We start from the raw sequence: 6,355 nt of genomic DNA, 5'->3' as shown, positions 1-6,355 counted from the left end.
ACTGGAGAAGGGCCCCGGCTCTCTGCAACTAGAGAGAAGTCTGCACGGTAACAAAGACCCAGCACAGCCAAAAATAAACAGTTACATCTAAAAAAAGATAACATATCACGTACCATGAGATTTACCCTAGGTATGCAAGGTTAGTTCATTAATTAAAAATTAATCTACCATACTAAATGTATCAACTGATACCAAAAAAGCTTTTGACAAAATTCAGCATTCATTCATGATAAAAATTCTCAGCAAACTGAGTAGAAGAGAACTTCGTTAAGATGATAAAAAGGCATCTCCGAAAAACTTACAGCTAACACCACACCTAATGGTGAAAAACTGACTGCCTCTCCTGCAAAGATGAGAACAAAGCAAAGATGCCCACTGTCACTGTTCCTATTCAACATCACACAGAAGGTCTTAGCCAGGGACTTCCCTCGTGGTCCAGTGGTTGAGACTCTGTGCTTCCCCCACAGCAGGCACAGGTTCCATCTCTGCTTGGGGAACTAAGATCCTGTACGCTGCACAGCACAGGGGGGAAATAGGGGAGAGTCTTAGCTGATGTGACAGTCATAGTTTAAAAAAAAGAAACCAAAGGCATACTACATAGAAAATGTCAAGCTATCTACAAAAATCTCCTAGAATAAATGAGTTTAGCAAGGTTGTAGGATATACAGTTAACACAGAGAAGTCAATTGTATATCTACATATTAAAAAAGAAATTAAAAATTGAAATTTAAAAAAGAATGATTTATAACGTCAACCCAAGTGGCACTAGTGGTAAGGAACCCACCTGTCAATGCAGGCAACATAAGAGATGTGGATTCAATCCCTGGGTCGGGAAGATCCCCTAGAGGAAATGGCAATCCACTCCAGTATTCTTGCCTGGAGAATCCCTGGACAGATGAACCTGGTGGGCTATAGTCCACAGAGTCACAGACTTGGACACAACTAAAGTGACTTAGCATACAAAACCACAAAAGACTTAATTTCAATAAAATGTTTGCAGAATTTGCAGGCTGAACACTATACACTGATGGAAGAAAACTTCAAAGACTAAATAAATGGAGAGATATACTGTTGCTCAATGATCAAAGACTAAATATGGTGGTCAATTCTTCCCAAAGTCATCTTTAGTTTTAACCGTAATTCTAATGAAAATACAAGCACAATACTTAAAATATTTTTTACAATGTTATGTTCATTTCTGCCATACAATAACAAGGATCAGTCATAATTATACATATATCTCCTCCCTCTTGAGCCAACTTCCCTTTCCCTCATCTCATCCCTCTAGGCCATCAGAGTGCCAGACTGGGCTCCCTGTGTTATATAGCAACTTCTCACCAACTATCCATTTTACACATGGCAGTGTGTGTATACCGATGCTACTTTCTTCATTCATCCCACTCACTCCCTCCCCCAGTGTGTCCACAACCCATCCTCTCCATCTGTGTCTCCATTTCTTCCCTGCAAATAGGTTCATCAATACCATTTTTCTAGATTCCATATGTTTGTGTTAATATATTTTTCTCTGACTTGCTTCACTCTGTGTAACAGGCTCTAGGTTCATCCACATCACCAGAACTGACCCAAACTCATTCTTATTATGGCTGAGTAATAGTCTATTGTATATATATACCATATCTTCTTTATAAAGGTCCGTCTAGTCAAGGCTATGGTTTTTCCAGTAGTCATGTATGGATGTGAGAGTTGGACTATAAAGAAAGCTGAGTGCCGAAGAATTGATGCTTTTGAACTGTGGTGTTGGAGAAGACTCTTGAGAGTCCCTTGGACTGCAAGGAGATCCAACCAGTCCATCCTAAAGGAGATCAGTCCTGGGTGTTCACTGGAGGGACTGATGTTGAAGCTCAAACTCCAATACTTTGGCCACGTGATGTGAAGAGCTGACTCATTGGAAAAGACCCTGAGCTGGGAAAGATTGAGGGCAGGAGGAGAAGGGGACGACAGAAGATGAGAGGTTGGATGGCATCATCGACTCAATAGACATGGGTTTGGGTAGACTCCGGGAGTTGGTGATGGACAGGGAGGTCTGACGTGCTGCGGTTTATGGGGTCGCAAAGAGTCGGACATGACTGAGCGACTGAACTGAACTGATGGATATGGTTGCTTCCATGTCCTGGCTATTGTAAATAGTGTACAATGAGGGTACATGCCAAGCATAATACTTTTGGAGACTGAAAAATTGATTCTAAAATTTACATAGGAAATCAAGGAAATAGAATAGCCTAAACATTTTGGGGAAAAAGGTATGCATACTTGGAGAATCCATGATTTCAAGACTTAACTGATTTCAAGAATTATTATAAGGCTACAGTAATAAAGACAGAATAAAAACTTCAGTAATAGACTCAAACAAATATGGTCCAAAAGCTGTAGTAATAAAAACAGTGTGATGCTGGCTTTAGGATAAATATATAGACCAATGGAACAGAATAGAGAGCCCAGAAATAAACTCTTACAAAATACGGTTTTCAACAAGGGTGTCAAGACTGTTCAGTGGAGGAAAGGACAGCAACAAATGGTGCTGGGAAAACTGGATATCCACATGCAAAAGGATGAAGTTGGACCTTTATGTAACACAGTTAATTCAGAAAAATTAACTCAAAGTGGGTCAAAGAGCTAAAACTATAAAACCATTAGAAGAAAACATAGGGGGAAACCTTCATAATATTGGACATGACAATGATTTAGACATGACACTAAATTAAAGGTACAGGCAACTAAAGAAAAAACAAATTGGACTTCATCAAAATAATTTTTTTGTGTGTGCTGAATGACAGTATGAACAGAGTAAAAAAGCAACTCAGAGTGAGAGAATATATTTGCAAATTGCATTATCTCATAAAAGATTAATATTCTGAATATGTAAAGAATTCCTACAACTTAACAACAAAAACCAAACAACTCAATTTAAAAATGGGCAAAGAAATCTGAGTAGACAATTCTCTAAATAACATATACAAATGTCCAATAAGCACATGAAAAGATGCTCAACACCATTAGACATTAGGGAAATGGAAGTCAAAACCACAATGAGGCATGACTACCAAAAAGCAACAAACAGAAAACAAATACTGGTGAGGTTCCAAAAACTGGAACCCTGGTACTAGTGGGAATGTGGCATCGTGCAGTCACTGTGGAAAACCATATGGCAACTCTTAAAAAACAGACATAGAATTACCATATGATCCGGCAATTTCACTTTTGGGTATATTATATACCCCTCAAAGAACTGAAAGCAGGGAAACAGATATCTGTACTTATGTTCATATTAAGAGTAGGGTACTTGCAATAGCCAAACAGTGGAAACAACTCAAATGTTCACTGATGAGTGAATGGATCAACAAGATGTGCTATATACATATAATGAAATATTACTGAGCCTTAAAGGAGAGAATTTTTGACATATGTTTCAACATGGATGAACCTTGAAGACATTATACTAAGCAAAATAAGCCAGACTCATGTGGGCAAATATTGCATTGTATGACTCCACCTATACGAGGTACCTAGAATAGTCAAGCAGTAAGCAGAGACAGAAAGTAGGGCCATGGTTATCAGGAGCTGGAGGAGGGAAAAAAGGGGAATTATTGTTTAAAGAGTTGAGCTTCCCAGGTGGCGCTAGTGGTAAAGAATCTGTCTGCCAATGCAGGAGACATGAGATGTGGGTTCAATCCCTGGATGGGGAAGAGCCCCTGGAGGGCTTGGCAACCCACTCCAGTATTCTTGCCTGGAGAATTCCATGGACAGAGGAGCCTGGCAGGCTATATATAGTCCATAGGGTCGCAGAGTCTGACACAACTGAAGCAACTTAGCATGCAATGCACATTTCAGTATGGGATGAGGAAAGAATTCTGGAGCTGAATGTGGGTGATGACTTCACAATGTGAACATATGTATGTAAAGCCCCTGAACTGTACTTAAAACTGGTTTAAATAGTGAATTTTATGTCTTTTCCTTTTTTTAAAAAAAGGAAAAAAATTCATGCTAGCTATCAATGACATAGCTATAGAATTGTGGCAGCTTGCTACTTCCTTTAATATTCACTATACTTTGTATGTAAGCATATAAGTTGGGAGTTTCAAGCGCCACTCCATCTTTGGAATAGGAGTTTCTTTTTGGTCTTTATCAGTTCCTCCCTCTCTGAACATCTCCCTTCCTCTCCACTGCTACTCTTTCTTAAACCCTTGACTTCATAGGATGGGGATATTCAAGGAGACAAGTCTCTAGACTTCTCAAATTCTAGTAAGTTTGTTTCTAATATGCTGAAATGCTTTTCTTTAATCCTGAATGAGAATTATATTAAACTTGTATCTTTCCACTTCACTTTGTTAACATGGTTTACTACAGTAATGGGTATTCTGCTTAGGCATCTTTGTATTCCCAGGGCCACCTTACTTGATTGAAACATACACTTCTGAGTTTGATTTGCTGTTTCATTTAGGATTCTTGCAGGAGACGTACGAGACATGGGTCTGATTTCTGGGTTGAGAAGATCCCCTGAAGGAGGGCATGGCAATCCGCTCCAGTATTCTTGCCTGGAGAATCCCATGAACAGAGAAGCCTGGTGAGCTGTGTATGATCCATAATGTTGCAAAGAGTCAGACATGACTGAAGTGACCATGCATTCACTTTTGCTTTCCCTTTTTGTACTATCCTGTGAGGTTTTGTAAAGGTCTGGAATTTTATCCAATTTAGAATCTATAAGTTAGCCTGTTTGTCTTGTGGATTAGGACATAAGACATGAACTTCTGGGACACAACAGACTTTACTGTTGATAGCATAGCAAGCAGCATGAGCAGCATTTGAGACCCTCTTGAGCCTCAGGTCTCATACGAGCCAAGGGAAAGGTCGCAGGTGGATGGTGCACATGCTGAGTTTGTGTGGCACTGAGGAACACTGAGTCTGTGGAAACCATCTCTCCTATACATGGTCTGCTCTTTGTCTTCCCCCTCATCTTGCAAGGTTGTTCACTGAAAACTGGCCCAGACAGAATTTTCAAGGCCTTTCATTCTTGACTTAACTGCAAGAACGTATAGGGAGTATTAAGGTACCAGGCAGATTGCCTTTCCCAGAATGGTTTTATATCAAGTTACATTAATCTCAATTAACATGATGAGTATTCTTTTTTTCTAATTCCATAATCTACTTGGGTAATATGTGTTGCTTGAAGTTTTGGTAAATCTACAGCAAAAGGGTATTTTGAGAGAGGCTTGGGACAACTGTGATGTGGTGGTCATTTTAACAGTTACTGATTTTCAATTTTTTCCTGGAGTGGACATTGATATTTTTTCTAGAAATATTCATAATTAATGATTGTTAATTATGTTAATTATCCAACAATTAATGATTGTTTGGATCTACTACATCTCTATTTATGTCTCCTTCTTTATTCAAGATATTATTTATTTGTACCTTTTCATTTTCTATCAGTCTGTTAAGTGTTTTCCCCCAAACAGCCTTTGGTTCATATTCTAGTTTCTGCATTGTCCTCTGATCTTCAATCTCTCCCACATGGAGCCATGGGAACCATCTCCTTAAATCTTCTATATACTCACTAGTGAGTTCAAACTGGAGTGCAAACTATGGTTGCTATCATCCTGTTTTGTGAGCTGGTCCAGCACACCTTCAATCTTCAAAATTTCTGTGAAAGAAGTAGGTACAAGTCGTCTCCCAAACTCCTGGAGGAACAGTTTCCAGTGTTCAGAATTTCATCTTGCACTGACGCAGCAGTGGCATCAGGGCGGGTCTGTGGTTTTCGGGAGCACAGTAATCATTTAGCCTGAGAAGATTTCCCATTTCATCCTTTCAAGCAATCCAAGTAATTTTCATTAGTCAGACCCCTCTCACTTGGTTTGGGGAACAGAAATGCTGGTCCAAAATTGTCTTTCAGTACACAGCTGTACAGTCTTGCCCAGTTGTTCTTTTTTTTTTTTTTGCCCAGTTGTTCTTGATTCTCCTTAGAATCTAGGGTATCAGTGCTTCTTCTCAAGCTTAAGTTCTGGGGTTTGTTTTTTGTTTGGGGGGGATTTTTAAAGTTAGGGACAGCTTTGAACAAACTGTGGACCAGTATTTTCTGAAGTGTCCTTTGTGATAAAAATGTAAAAAATTGAATAAAGCCACCTAATACAATAATACAAATGAATCGACAAGTATATATAATCTGGGTTATACTTAAGAAAATCAGACATCTCAAATTCATAGAAATAGAAAGTAGAATGGTGGTTACCAGGTGCTATGGGAAGGAAATGAAGAGTTTCAGTTTTGCAAGGTGAAAAAGTTCTGGAAACAAATTGTATAACACTGTGAATATATGTAAAATTATTGAGCTCTATGCTTA

Source organism: Cervus elaphus, chromosome 27 (genome assembly GCF_910594005.1).
Source record: "Cervus elaphus chromosome 27, mCerEla1.1, whole genome shotgun sequence".
Lineage (NCBI taxonomy): Eukaryota > Metazoa > Chordata > Mammalia > Artiodactyla > Cervidae > Cervus > Cervus elaphus.
Note: the sequence above shows the minus strand (reverse complement) of the source record.